The 15548-nt window shown below is 39.7% G+C and overlaps 1 long non-coding RNA gene across 1 annotated transcript in view; it reads right to left on the bottom strand.

The window, feature by feature from the left end:
* Positions 1–13199, bottom strand: part of LOC136835666 (uncharacterized) — a 139174-nt gene extending 125975 nt beyond the window's left edge. Inside the window, exon 1 of the long non-coding RNA XR_010852231.1 lies at positions 13147–13199. This is a non-coding gene — a long non-coding RNA (uncharacterized lncRNA). The remainder of the gene's footprint in view (positions 1–13146) is intronic.
* Positions 13200–15548: the final 2349 nt, after the last annotated feature.

Raw genomic sequence — 15548 nt, 5'->3', positions numbered from 1 at the left:
ATCGAGGCGAAATAGGTGCCATTTTGAGAGAACGAAGATCTGAACGCGTACAACAATTGCAGTCGGTTCAGAAATCTGCTTCCAAATGAAAACGAATTCTATCGATGCTTTTGTCAATAACTGTATCAATTATTATATTACTAGAGGCCAACTAAACGTCAAATAATTATCTATTTATGTTGCTTTATTTTTTTCATTAAATTCCCAGATACGTACTTTTCCTATTGTCCTTTGGCAGTTGGCTGAAATGAATCCTATCGATGCTTTTGTCAATAACTGTATCAATTATTATATGACCAGAAGCCAATTACGTCAAAACAATTATTTATTTAAATTACTTAGTTTTCACTTAATTCCCAAATAAGTACTTTCTCTATTGTCCTTTGGCAGGTGGCTAAAACGAATTCTATCGATGCTTTTGTCATTAACTGTATCAATAATTATATGACCAGAAGCGAATTATGTCAAATAATGATTTATTTATATTACTTAGTTTTTCACTTATTTCCCAAATAAGACCTTTTGGCATAAAACGAATTCTAATTTTTGTCAATAGCTGTATTAATAACCATATCACCAAACGCCAACTATACGTCAAATACGTATTGATTTCCATAACTAATTTTTGTCACTTAATAATTCCTACATAAGCACTTTTCCTATTGTCCTTGGGAAACCACTTGAACTTATCAAATGGTGACTCAAGGATGAACCCACAATTTACAACAGAGGTCCACAACCTCCCTGACCTCTGACTGGAAAGGGGTACTTTGGGTACCCTTACATACATTACGCAATTTTTCAGTTCCCCTCGCATACATTTCAATATGCTAATACGGGATTTATGAACTTTATCCCTGCCGCTGCATACAAACAATAAATAAGTAATGTATATGAATACATATACGTACATACATACACATATATATGTGTGTACTGTATACATATACACATACATATATATATTATATATATATATACATATATATTATATATATAAAATAAACATAAATGTATGTATGTATGTATGTATGTATGTATGTATATATATATATATATATATATATATATATATATATATATATATATATATATATATATATATATATATAAATATATATATAGCAAGAAGAAAATATCCTAAATTTACATAAGCTCTATTCCTTCACAATCTGGTCAACTGACAAGGTAGAACTAATTGAGGAGTGATGAACTCTCCAGGGTTACGAACGTGATAAATAATGAAGTACCTAACTGTTACGCAATTCCTCGAATTCTAATGACTTTTTTTTATTAGACGCCTCTCATGTAGCAATCTCTCCCTCCACCAGTCTCTGCTGAAGAAAGTACTTAGACCTTTACATCATACCATTAAACTTCAGCTTTAATTAGGGCAACTGATAAACTAAATAATTATTATCTGATAATTATAATAGCTCTGTTAAACACAACATAAATAATGTATATCTCTTTACTCAGTGAAACCTACGTTTTAGCAGTTTGCTAACTTAGTGCGTTTCTCGGTATAAAACGTCATGAAAAATGGAGAGATTATTTCACGTTGCAAATTACTCACACTGATTATTCTCACTAACTCTAAAGTCGTTTATTATCACTGCCTCTAAAGTCGTTAAGTAATAAAGGCACGAGGAACTGTCCAAAACCTATACAGCATAATGCACTAGCGAACAAAAATACCTACTAAATACTTAAAACTACTCAGATCATGCCTACCATTAAAATTCTAAATGTTCACCTTCAACCAAATCAATCGACCTACTGTTTAATAAAGAAGTCTGTTTTCAGCCTTAAACTGCACATCTGTGCACTAGAATATAAAACCAGGTGTCCAGGAAGGAACAAAGTAGTCTGAAAAATTAGGAGGCAGTGAACTAAGACGGGCAAAATACAATCAAGTACTATTCTTGACAGGTCTCTTCCGCACACCTTTCTACCTGAATTTGCTAACGAAGTCATTTGATCACCAACGTCCTTCACAAAAATTGCAGCATAGCCGCAGCTTCACGGGAAATCCCGATTACATATCTATCTTTTAAACATTTCGGTGCCAATGTGTTCATTTTGATCCTGTTTCTCGAAGTAATTTTTCTGTTCAACTTGAATCGAGTCTTTTGTTATCTTTTGTGCTAAGAATGGCGACTCGAGACCTGAGTGACTAAAGCTGTTACGCAAAACTTCAAAAATATCTCTTAAATACTTAAAACTACTGGGATCATGCTTACCATTATTAAAAATGTTCGCTTCAACCACACCAATCTGCTTACTGTTTATTAGAGAAATATGTTTTCAGCCTTAAACAGCAAACCTGTGCACTTAAATATAAAACCAGGTGCTCCCTGATCTCTTGCAAAGACGTCCTAATTTCAGTCTTGCAAACAATCATCATTGGCCCTGGGGATATGGAATTTTTCTAGTTCAACTTCATTCTTACTTATGAGGAAAACCTATGATACATTCTGGTGGCTAAATAAATTTTCAATTGCAACATATATATAGAAGTTTTGAAGATGCTGTATTCTTTAACCACAACAACAAAGCATTTCATTTTTTTATCACACACGAACGTATCATTAACAATAATATCGTTCCCAATCACACTACGACAGAAGTTGCTTTCGTGCACCCAAGAATGATGCAACTTCAACAGCAGTAAATCGACCAAAAAAAAAAAAACTAAAAAATCCTTCAGTAAAAATCAACTCATTTGCTCCTTTGATTCAAAAATCAAAAAGGTGAGAGTCAACGCCCAATTTTCATTACAATGTTTAGACGTCATCATCACTACAGTGAGACGATGAACATCATCATTACAATAGGCGCACAGCGTGGTCCCCCCCAAGCAGCGCGTCTATAAAAGGGGCAATATTTATCCCCTTTTCTCTTCCCAAACCTTCCAAGGCAACAAACAGAGAGAGAGAGAGAGAGAGAGAGAGAGAGAGAGAGAGAGAGAGAGAGAGAGAGAGAGAGAGAGAGAGACCCCAGCCAATAAAAAATGGGAATCCAGCTCCGAAGCTGTCATACTCAAACTTCATCACCAAAAAGTATTATAAGTCATCGTGGAATATAACTAAATTCACAATATGTTGAGAGAGAGAGAGAGAGAGAGAGAGAGAGAGAGAGAGAGAGAGAGAGAGACTGGCTTAATTGCAATGCCTCACCTACACATACAAAGAAGGCAGGAATTATAAGTCGTCGTGGAATATAACTAAATTCACAAAAAATGTTAAGTCGTCGTGGAATATAACTAAATCTACAAAATGTTAGAGAGAGAGAGAGAGAGAGAGAGAGAGAGAGAGAGAGAGAGAGAGAGAGAGAGAGAGAGAGAGACCTGAGCTCGACTGCAATGCCTTACCTACACATAGAAAGGCAAGAATTATAAGTCATCGTGGAATATAACTAAATTCACAATAAGTTAACGAGTGACAGCAAGAGTTGCCTTTGAAACTCTTTATCACATAGGCTTTCATAAAAATCAAACGAGAAGCAAGAATTACAAAAGACATGGTTCTCCAATTAGTTTACGAACTGCGCATAAGCAAATTAACCAGAGAAATGAACACATGCAAAAAGTTATCACAAATGTTAATTTCAAAGACATGGTCTTCGTGGTGCGGGTGAGGACGCTTGAGTGGGTACGAAACGATTCCGCATCTGCCTCTGCGGACTACACTGACCCCACTCTTCAGTTTTCTATAAAGGAAAGCTACTGTGCCGGCTTTGTCTGTCCGTCCGCACTTTTTCTGACCGCCCTCAGATCTGAGAAACTACTGAGGCTAGAGGGCTGCAAACTGGTATGTTGATCATCAACCCTCCAATCATCCAACATACCAAATCGCAGCCCTCTAGCCTCAGTAGGTTTGATTTTATTTAAGGTTAAAGTCAGCCATAATGGTGCGTCTGGCAACCATAAAGGGCAGGCCACCACTTAATCCAATTCTTATGACAGGAAATAATAGAAAATGCAAGATTCGTCATTAAAAACTCACTTTGAGAACAGACAAAAAGATAAACAGGGACGAACATAGACTACAGCTGTCAGCTCTAGAACCAGATAGGCTAGCAGGTAGTAAGACATCTACAACTATCTACTTTTCTATATTGTTTAAGAGAAACTTAAAATTTCCTTTAGTTATGCTTCAAAATCATTTTTAAAGCAAAATTTACTGAAGACTTAAGATATTGTTTAGAAAAGCGTAGAGTCTTTTACGTTATAATAATTTCAGAATCCTTTTCAAAAACGAATTGTGCCAAAAGGTTGTCAGGAGAATAAGTTTTTATCCAGCATAAGAAAATTGCTTTAAAAATCTAATTTCTTTTATTTATAATAATTTCAAAATCCTTTTTAAAACAAATTCTATGGGAGAGTTAAGGGTAGCAGATTTAATTTCTATCGTTCTTCAGAAAACATTTTAAGTCTAACTTCAAAATCTTTTTAAAAGCAAATTTTATTGAAGAGTTAAGGTTAGCAGATGAGACTTTTAAAAGTAAAGCTCAAGAAAATTGCTTTAAAATCTAATTTTTTTAAGTTATAATAAATTCAGAGTCATTTTAAAAAATAAATTTTATTGAAGAGCTAAGGTTAGCAGACTTAATTTTTAATCCAGTTAAAGAAAATTGTTTTAAATCGAGTGTAATTATTTTAAAATTTTTTTGTGAATTTTTATGTCTTTATGTATTTGCTTAAATGCTTAGATTGTTATGTTAATATTGTTTAATATATTAAATTTTGGTTGTGTTACTATAATAAGAATGTAAGCCCTTTACGGGTCTAAGTTTATAATAATAATAATAATAATAATAATAATAATAATAATAATAATAATAATAATAGCAAAAGGAAAAAGTTAAGTATACCTTAGTTTTACCAGACCACTGAACTGATTAACAGCTCTCCTAGGGCTGGCCCGAAGGATTAGACTTATTTTACGTGGCTAAGAACCAATTGGTTACTTAGCAACGGGACTTACAACTTATTGTGGAATCCGAACCACATTATAGCGAGAAATGAATTTCTATCACCAGAAATAAATTCCTCTAACTCTTCATCAGCCGGCCGGAGAATTGAACTCCGGCCCATCGAGTGACAGTCCGAAGCTCTACCGACTCAGACAAAGAAGGGCTAATGGAAAAGGCCAATATCTGGGTCTTTTCACGAAAGACAAAACAGAACCAACAAAGCGAAATATGGCATCAGTAAACTTTAGAAATATGAAAAAAAAAGAAAAACGGAGAGACGGGTGTAGTATAGATATATATAGAGGATATTGACCAGGGAAAATGAGTCTTGCTTGCTGTTTACTGGATGTGGAATCTCATTGCATGCGATGCTCATGATCTTGTAGAGGACGACCTGGAAGTGCCCACTCTGGATTCAACTCTGGAAACGGAAGACCTGGAAAACTCTGGCGCGGAGGACGATGCTGAGGAAGAAACCGAAAGCTTTCAGGATGAGGAAGATAATGATAAAGAAGAATGTAGCATAACAGAAGAATTTGATAGCTCAGATGAGGAGAATGAAGATGAACAACTAAAAGTGAGTAAAGTACACAGAGAAAAAATGGAAGATCTGTTGGAGGAAGCGAGGGAAGAAATTTTGAGGCTTCAAACCGAGGGAAGAGAGCTGATAAGAGAAATCGAAAATCTCAGTATTGGAAAGGAGAGTGCCTTAGAGAAGGCAAATGAGCTGAGCCTCAGACTAAAGGAAACTGAAGCAATCAATCAAGCGCTTGCTTCTGAGAAAGAATGTTTCAAGAGGACCAGTGAAGACCTTAGGAACGCCTTGGTCAAGAAAGATATGGAATTACTGGAACGTAAAGCTACAGAAGTTGAGGACAACGAGAGCGAATTTGGAATAGTGGAAAATCTGACTTTGGACTTTCTTCAAAGACAACTGGAGCTCACCGAAGCAGAAAACTCTAGGCAACGGGATCGGGCTACTTGTTACGAAGCTCAACTTTTAGCTTCAAACAGAAACTTAGGTAATTTACACCCAGAACAACTGAACGATGAAAAACTGAAGTTCACAGAGGAACCGAAAGTCAGCGAAGTTCACGGGGGACAGGAGTCACAAAAGTATGTTGAAACAATGGTGGGACGGAAAGAAGAGGATCTGACTGACCAGGTGCAGAAGGGAGCAGAGGAACAGTCCAGAAAGGACTGCAACGCCCAAGGAGAGAAGGACTGCTACGAGATATGGTTGGAGGTCGTAACCCTGATGGAGAAGAATCTAAAGATGGCGGAGGATGAACTTCAGCGCCGGAGACAAGAGGAAGCTATGAACTCTGAAAACAAAACCTTGGACAATGAAACCCTGGACATCAGCAGTGGGGAACAGGAGCCACAAAAGTGTGTTGAAACAACAGTAGGAGGGAAAGAAGAGGATCTGACTGACCAGGTGCAGAAGGAAGAAGAGGAACAGTCCAGAAAGGACTACAACGCCCAAGGAGAGAAGGACTGCTACGAGATATGGTTGGAAGTCGTAACCCTGATGGAGAAGAATCTAAAGATGGCAGAGGATGAACTTCAGCGCCGGAGACAAGAGGAAGCTATGAACTCTGAAAACAAAACCTTGGACAATGAAACCCTGGACATCAGCAGTGGGGAACAGGAGCCACAAAAGTGTGTTGAAACAACAGTAGGAGGGAAAGAAGAGGATCTGACTGACCAGATGCAGAAGGAAGAAGAGGAACAGTCCAGAAAGGACTACAACGCCCAAGGAGAGAAGGACTGCTACGAGATATGGTTGGAAGTCGTAACCCTGATGGAGAAGAATCTAAAGATGGCGGAGGATGAACTTCAGCGCCGGAGACAAGAGGAAGCTATGAACTCTGAAAACAAAACCTTGGACAATGAAACCCTGGACATCAGCAATGGGGAACAGGAGCCACAAAAGTGTGTTGAAACAACAGTAGGACGGAAAGAAGAGGATCTGACTGACCAGATGCAGAAGGAAGAGGAGGAACAGTCCAGAAAGGACTGCAACGCCCAAGGAGAGAAGGACTGCTACGAGATATGGTTGGAAGTCGTAACCCTGATGGAGAAGAATCTAAAGATGGCGGAGGATGAACTTCAGCGCCGGAGACAAGAGGAAGCTATGAACTCTGAAAACAAAACCTTGGACAATGAAACCCTGGACATCAGCAATGGGGAACAGGAGCCACAAAAGTGTGTTGAAACAACAGTAGGACGGAAAGAAGAGGATCTGACTGACCAGATGCAGAAGGAAGAGGAGGAACAGTCCAGAAAGGACTGCAACGCCCAAGGAGAGAAGGACTGCTATGAGATATGGTTGGAAGTCGTAACCCTGATGGAGAAGAATCTAAAGATGGCGGAGGATGAACTTCAGCGCCGGAGACAAGAGGAAGCTATGAACTCTGAAAACAAAACCTTGGACAATGAAACCCTGGACATCTGCAATGGGGAACAGGAGCCACAAAAGTGTGTTGAAACAACAGTAGGACGGAAAGAAGAGGATCTGACTGACCAGATGCAGAAGGAAGAGGAGGAACAGTCCAGAAAGGACTGCAACGCCCAAGGAGAGAAGGACTGCTACAAAATGAGATATGGTTGGAAGTCGTAACCCTGATGGAGAAGAATCTAAAGATGGCGGAGGATGAACTTCAGCGCCGGAGACAAGAGGAAGCTATGAACTCTGAAAACAAAACCTTGGACAATGAAACCCTGGACATCAGCAATGGGGAACAGGAGCCACAAAAGTGTGTTGAAACAACAGTAGGACGGAAAGAAGAGGATCTGACTGACCAGATGCAGAAGGAAGAGGAGGAACAGTCCAGAAAGGACTGCAACGCCCAAGGAGAGAAGGACTGCTATGAGATATGGTTGGAAGTCGTAACCCTGATGGAGAAGAATCTAAAGATGGCGGAGGATGAACTTCAGCGCCGGAGACAAGAGGAAGCTATGAACTCTGAAAACAAAACCTTGGACAATGAAACCCTGGACATCAGCAATGGGGAACAGGAGCCACAAAAGTGTGTTGAAACAACAGTAGGACGGAAAGAAGAGGATCTGACTGACCAGATGCAGAAGGAAGAGGAGGAACAGTCCAGAAAGGACTGCAACGCCCAAGGAGAGAAGGACTGCTATGAGATATGGTTGGAAGTCGTAACCCTGATGGAGAAGAATCTAAAGATGGCGGAGGATGAACTTCAGCGCCGGAGACAAGAGGAAGCTATGAACTCTGAAAACAAAACCTTGGACAATGAAACCCTGGACATCAGCAATGGGGAACAGGAGCCACAAAAGTGTGTTGAAACAACAGTAGGACGGAAAGAAGAGGATCTGACTGACCAGATGCAGAAGGAAGAAGAAGAACAGTCCAGAAAGGACTGCAACGCCCAAGGAGAGAAGGACTGCTACGAGATATGGTTGGAAGTCGTAACCCTGATGGAGAAGAATCTAAAGATGGCGGAGGATGAACTTCAGCGCCGGAGACAAGAGGAAGCTATGAACTCTGAAAACAAAACCTTGGACAATGAAACCCTGGACATCAGCAATGGGGAACAGGAGCCACAAAAGTGTGTTGAAACAACAGTAGGACGGAAAGAAGAGGATCTGACTGACCAGATGCAGAAGGAAGAAGAAGAACAGTCCAGAAAGGACTGCAACGCCCAAGGAGAGAAGGACTGCTACGAGATATGGTTGGAAGTCGTAACCCTGATGGAGAAGAATCTAAAGATGGCGGAGGATGAACTTCAGCGCCGGAGACAAGAGGAAGCTATGAACTCTGAAAACAAAACCTTGGACAATGAAACCCTGGACATCAGCAATGGGGAACAGGAGCCACAAAAGTGTGTTGAAACAACAGTAGGACGGAAAGAAGAGGATCTGACTGCTGACCAGATGCAGAAGGAAGAAGAACAGTCCAGAAAGGACTGCAACGCCCAAGGAGAGAAGGACTGCTACGAGATATGGTTGGAAGTCGTAACCCTGATGGAGAAGAATCTAAAGATGGCGGAGGATGAACTTCAGCGCCGGAGACAAGAGGAAGCTATGAACTCTGAAAACAAAACCTTGGACAATGAAACCCTGGACATCAGCAATGGGGAACAGGAGCCACAAAAGTGTGTTGAAACAACAGTAGGACGGAAAGAAGAGGATCTGACTGACCAGATGCAGAAGGAAGAAGAAGAACAGTCCAGAAAGGACTGCAACGCCCAAGGAGAGAAGGACTGCTACGAGATATGGTTGGAAGTCGTAACCCTGATGGAGAAGAATCTAAAGATGGCGGAGGATGAACTTCAGCGCCGGAGACAAGAGGAAGCTATGAACTCTGAAAACAAAACCTTGGACAATGAAACCCTGGACATCAGCAATGGGGAACAGGAGCCACAAAAGTGTGTTGAAATAACAGTAGGACGGAAAGAAGAGGATCTGACTGCTGACCAGATGCAGAAGGAAGAAGAACAGTCCAGAAAGGACTGCAACGCCCAAGGAGAGAAGGACTGCTACGAGATATGGTTGGAAGTCGTAACCCTGATGGAGAAGAATCTAAAGATGGCGGAGGATGAACTCAGCGCCGGAGACAAGAGGAAGCTATGAACTCTGAAAACAAAACCTTGGACAATGAAACCCTGGACATCAGCAGTGGGGAACAGGAGCCACAAAAGTGTGTTGAAACAACAGTAGGACGGAAAGAAGAGGATCTGACTGACCAGATGCAGAAGAAAGAAGAGGAACAGTCCAGAAAGGACTGCAACGCCCAAGGAGAGAAGGACTGCTACGAGATATGGTTGGAAGTCGTAACCCTGATGGAGAAGAATCTAAAGATGGCGGAGGATGAACTTCAGCGCCGGAGACAAGAGGAAGCGATGAACTCTGAACATTTGGACGAAAATCACCAATCGCAAGAAACAGCCCACGATTAACCAACGCTGTGAAGGATTCTGACTGGTCACCAGTTGATGCTGCGGCGTCGTGTTCCACAGGCGCTGCTATCTTCTTGGCCCATTCGGTGGGGTTGACTGCGGGATGGGTGTTGGCCGCTGCTCCCCCCAGGCAGCATCCAGCCAACGGGAGGTCCCCCCACCTCCCACACACCCATCTTCCATCCAACCTCACCAACTGGGCCAAGGAGATCGCAGCGCCCCCTGGCGCGTGACACAACACCACCAACAAACAGCCAGTCAGAATTCTGTAACCCATCTGTTGTAATTACCTGTGTACTTAGTATTTTATTACCTGTGTACTTTGTATTTCATTACCTGTGTACTTTATATTTTATTACCTTTATACTTTCTATGATATTTCATCGCTTTTGTACCTCTGGAAAAATAAAACTCCTAAAACATTACCTCTTTATGTCTGATAAAGATACAGCGTTGTACGAATGCAATAAGGCTTGTCTTTAATGTCCACTCATGCGCTCTATGTGCAAATTTCTCACCTATAACCTAGCATTCATGGGTCCTACCCACCGAGAAATTAGTTCAAAATTTGACACTAAATACAAGAGTCCTTTTGTGCTTTTGATGACCATCATTGAAAAGCATAATAATATTACTGTAATCACCTCAAACGGATAATTTTAAATACTGGCCCGAGCCTGAATTAATAGCCATGCCTCTAAATGATATGAGAAATAAAAGTTGGGTCTCACTAAGGGCCATCGTCCATCACCTAATAAGTAGGCAATTGACCTGTGATCACGGTTGTTCCCCTGATTTAAGCAGGATGCTGCAATTCGTAATGATTATTCAGCAGGTACTCAAGTAATTGTTACATTAATTATAAAGCTATTGATGAATTAAGTTACACATAGGCGATATTGATTTACAAAATAGCCTACTTGGCCGCTGATTGCCAATGGTGTCCAAATCGAGAAGCGGCAAATAATCCCTAGTGTTCGTGGATTTTTAGACACAGATGACGTTTACGGCCGTTCCATCTCAAGTCTTGCAATCAGATTTCCATCAATTGAATTTTGTTTTTTACTTCTAGATAAAAATTATTTTAAACTGCACCCATCATGCATTTCAATTCAGGGAGCCATAGCACCACGAATCGGTACGGTTGGCTCTTTTCCACAGTACCCAAGATAGAAAAGGTCTGCCTGACATCGTCTTTGTTGGTTGACAGAGCCCAGATATACACATCAGGCCTCTTCTCCCTTTAGCACCTTTGCTAAACTGAGGTGAAAGCTCTGCCACTGACCCCAACCTCAAATACGTTCAAGAATCTCAGAATCTTCTCAGATATTTGCCAAGTCAATCTCTCAAAAAGTATACGACGGCTTCCAGCTTCAGACTTTGACGGCCTACAGAAATCTTTGCAAAAGTTCCAAAATTCCAACTCCTGTGGCCACAACACAACACCCCTTTCCGTGACATTCTTCAGATTCCCAATGTTCATGCAAACCTCCAACTCCTGCAAAATCAAGAGTATGACCTAAAATTGTAAGCAAAACTACCTTAGAACTCCTTGTTCTTACCAGGATACTTTTCTTCATTTCATAAGCTCTGGTTCATGAAGGAAACCGTCCATCTTCGTCCTTAGACGGTTAGACTTAAACTGAGCCTTCCACTTTCAGGGAAGAAATTGTTATAGCCAATCAGATGCCTCCACAATACACGTTTCTATCACCCTCTTTCATTGGCTGAAAGCTTCGGTTTTTGGGCTAAGGTCTTTGTAAACAATCTCCCATTGGCTGGTGGAATGAGAACCGTTCTCCTTCGATGCCTAACATGTATAAATGGTTTGTGAATATGCAAGTACATAGCCTTCATGGAAAATGAAAAGTCAGTTAATAAATGATTAAGTGTAGAAAGGGAAAATAGAATAATAAGGAAAAAGACTAAAAATATATAAGAAAATGCAATCCCAGCTGTATCCAAAACACAACACACATACCTGCGTTATTGACATTCGATTGCGCTTCCTTATGTCTGTATACTGTATGTCCATGCTCATGTACATTTACAGTATTAACACAGTTATGCACACACACACACACACACACATTTACAGTATTAACACAGTTATGCACACACACACACACACACACACACACACACATATATATATATATATATATATATATATATATATATATATATATATATATATATATATTTTATATATTTATATAGATATATATATAGATATATATGTAGATATATATATATATATATATATATATATATATATATATATATTATATATAGATAGATAGATATATATAGATATAGATATAGATATATATATATAGATATATATGGATATAGATATAGATATACATATATATATATATATATATATATATATATATATATATATATATATATATATATATATATATGTATATATATATATATATATATATATATATATATATATATATATAGATATGTATATATAGATATATATATATAGATACATATATATATATATATATATATATATATATATATATATATATATATATATATATATATTTATTTATATATACAGATATATATATATATATTTATATATATATATATATATATATATATATATATATATATATATATATATATATATATATATATATATATATATATATATATAATATATTTTTATATGTTTCCTGGTGCAGGTGGATCTTATGACTCACAATTATTACTTTACTCGAAAATGGCCTTGTAAGATACCCAGGACATATAAAACACAAACAAAAAAAAAGAAGTACACGGAGCGGAGGGCTCTTCACTAGGGAAGTCGTGAAACACGTGGATATAAAAATAGTTATATTTGATAGCACACAAAGGTCAAAGGAAAATTAACTGAAAACACGGTAAATTACTGCCGTAGAAGTCCTCCCGAAGGGGGAGCTTGGGAATGGCAGGAACACGGACCAAGGATAATTCTGCTACAGGCGTCTTTCTGAAACGATATTTGGACCCACGTTACACATCTAATGCTGGAATTTGGGGATTGAATTACTGGGGTGCACTGAAGGCGCCAAGGACTCTCTGAGGCGTTACTTGTGACTCAGAGGAAAGAAGCTGTGAACACGTGGGCCTGGCTTGAACCAAGGAATATCAGGGAACACAAAGTTATAGGCCCAGAGATTAATAAATGCAAAAGGGCTAAGTAATCGTGACTAGCAACTCGTTTTGGGTACATTACCACATTTGTAGGGGCGCAGGGATGACGACGTCTTCTGCCGAAACACGTGTGGGAGCGTGGACAAATGGTAGCCTCCCCTCTCAAGGTATTTCTTCAAGTCAAGATTGGGGCGGAAAAGGGCGCCCTTGGGATGATGAAAAGGCCGCCCTTTAATGTCAGCTCGCGTTTGGAAGACTTGCAATCCCCCTTGCAGTCTTCTAAGGCCACGTGGAATGGAACACAGGGCACACAGGGCGGCGATGGGATCCACGTGGCGCGAACGGGAAGAGGAGGGCAGGGGCAACGGCCCGAGACTTGACTTGTTCTCGGCTTAAACTAGCAACCGCGTGTGAGGGAGGAGAGCTGTCCTGGCCCTGACCTTTTATTGCTTCTGGACAGGGGTAGGGGCGATGTCCTGACCCAGGTCGCCGACCCGGATATCATAGAAAACGATTTTCTTTCCCTGTACCAAAGAAAACAGTGCAAAGCCAGTTTACTGTCCCCAAACTATTATATATTTTCTCTGAGCCCTATTACCCCTGACCTTCAAAGGTTCAAACCAACCCAAAGCAGGAAGGAGAAGAGTTTCCTAGCGGATTTTGGCTGCTACTTCTTTACAATATATATATATATATATATATATATATATATATATATATATATATATATATATATATATATATATATATATATATATATATATATATATATATATATATATATATATATAATATATATATATATATATATATATATATATATATATATATATATATATATATATATATATATATATATATATAATATATATATATATATATATATATATATATATATATATATATATATATATATATATATATATATATAGATATAAATCATCAACACACAATCACGTGTGGAACAGAAATAAATTTCTGACTCATGTCGGGATCAAACCCAGGTCTCTCAGGTGGAAAGCAAGGGCGTTATCCACTGGGCCATACAAGTCTAAAAGAATTTTGGAACCTGAGAGCAACTGCACCCAAGGAATTACCTGGGCAAGCTAACTGCTTGCATACCAGCGAGTTTTCCCCAACTTCCTGACTCAGCAATGACCCAATAGACAACATTTCATTCGAATTATCCCTTCTGGAGTGAATAAGATAGAAATCATCAACACACAATCACGTGTGGAACAGAAATAAATTTCTGACTCACGTATATAGGATCGAACCCAGGTCTCTCAGGTGGAAAGCAAGGGCGTTATCCACTGGGCCATACAAGTCTAAAAGAAGTTGGAACCTGAGAGCAACTGCAACCCAAGGAATTACCTGGGCAAGCTAACTGCTTGCATACCAGCGAGTTTTCCCCAACTTCCCGACTCAGCAATGACCCAATAGACAACATTTCATTCGAATTATCCCTTCTGAGTGAATAAGATAGAAATCATCAACACACAATCACGTGTGGAACAGAAATAAATTTCTGACTCACGTCGGATCGAACCCAGGTCTCTCAGGTGGAAAGCAAGGGCGTTATCCACTGGGCCATACAAGTCTAAAAGAAGTTGGAACCTGAGAGCAACTGCACCCAAGGAATTACCTGGGCAAGCTAACTGCTTGCATACCAGCGAGTTTTCCCCAACTTCCCGACTCAGCAATGACCCAATAGACAACATTTCATTCGAATTATCCCTTCTGAGTGAATAAGATAGAAATCATCAACACACAATCACGTGTGGAACAGAAATAAATTTCTGACTCACGTCGGGATCGAACCCAGGTCTCTCAGGTGGAAAGCAAGGGCGTTATCCACTGGGCCATACAAGTCTAAAAGAAGTTGGAACCTGAGAGCAACTGCACCCAAGGAATTACCTGGGCAAGCTAACTGCTTGCATACCAGCGAGTTTTCCCCAACTTCCCGACTCAGCAATGACCCAATAGACAACATTTCATTCGAATTATCCCTTCTGAGTGAATAAGATAGAAATCATCAACACACAATCACGTGTGGAACAGAAATAAATTTCTGACTCACGTCGGGATCGAACCCAGGTGCAGTTGCTCTCAGGTTCCAACTTCTTTTAGACTTGTATGGCCCAGTGGATAACACCCTTGCTTTCCACCTGAGAGACCTGGGTTCGATCACCCCCCCCGCCCGACGCCGAATGCGACCTGCTTTTCAAAAGCAGGGCAGAGACTTGCTTCTGACCTCATCTGTAGCGGACGTGCTGCGGGTTCCTCCATCTCCGCTGGCCGGACTGTCCTCAAACAGGGGACCTGGAATGGTTGTAGGCGCCTATAACAGTCATAAAAGGTTCGTCCCTGTCCCTTGTACTTAACTCCTTAATTTCCATTTCTTTTAAGCTTTTAACCTCTTCCTCCACGAAACAATATTCCCTTTGTCAAAATCTTGCCTGTATCCCCTGCCTTGCCATTTAC

Source organism: Macrobrachium rosenbergii, chromosome 55 (genome assembly GCF_040412425.1).
Source record: "Macrobrachium rosenbergii isolate ZJJX-2024 chromosome 55, ASM4041242v1, whole genome shotgun sequence".
In the NCBI taxonomy this organism is placed as follows: Eukaryota; Metazoa; Arthropoda; class Malacostraca; order Decapoda; family Palaemonidae; genus Macrobrachium; species Macrobrachium rosenbergii.
The sequence above is the reverse complement of the archived record's forward strand: the minus strand, read 5'-3'. Positions and strand labels throughout refer to the sequence as shown.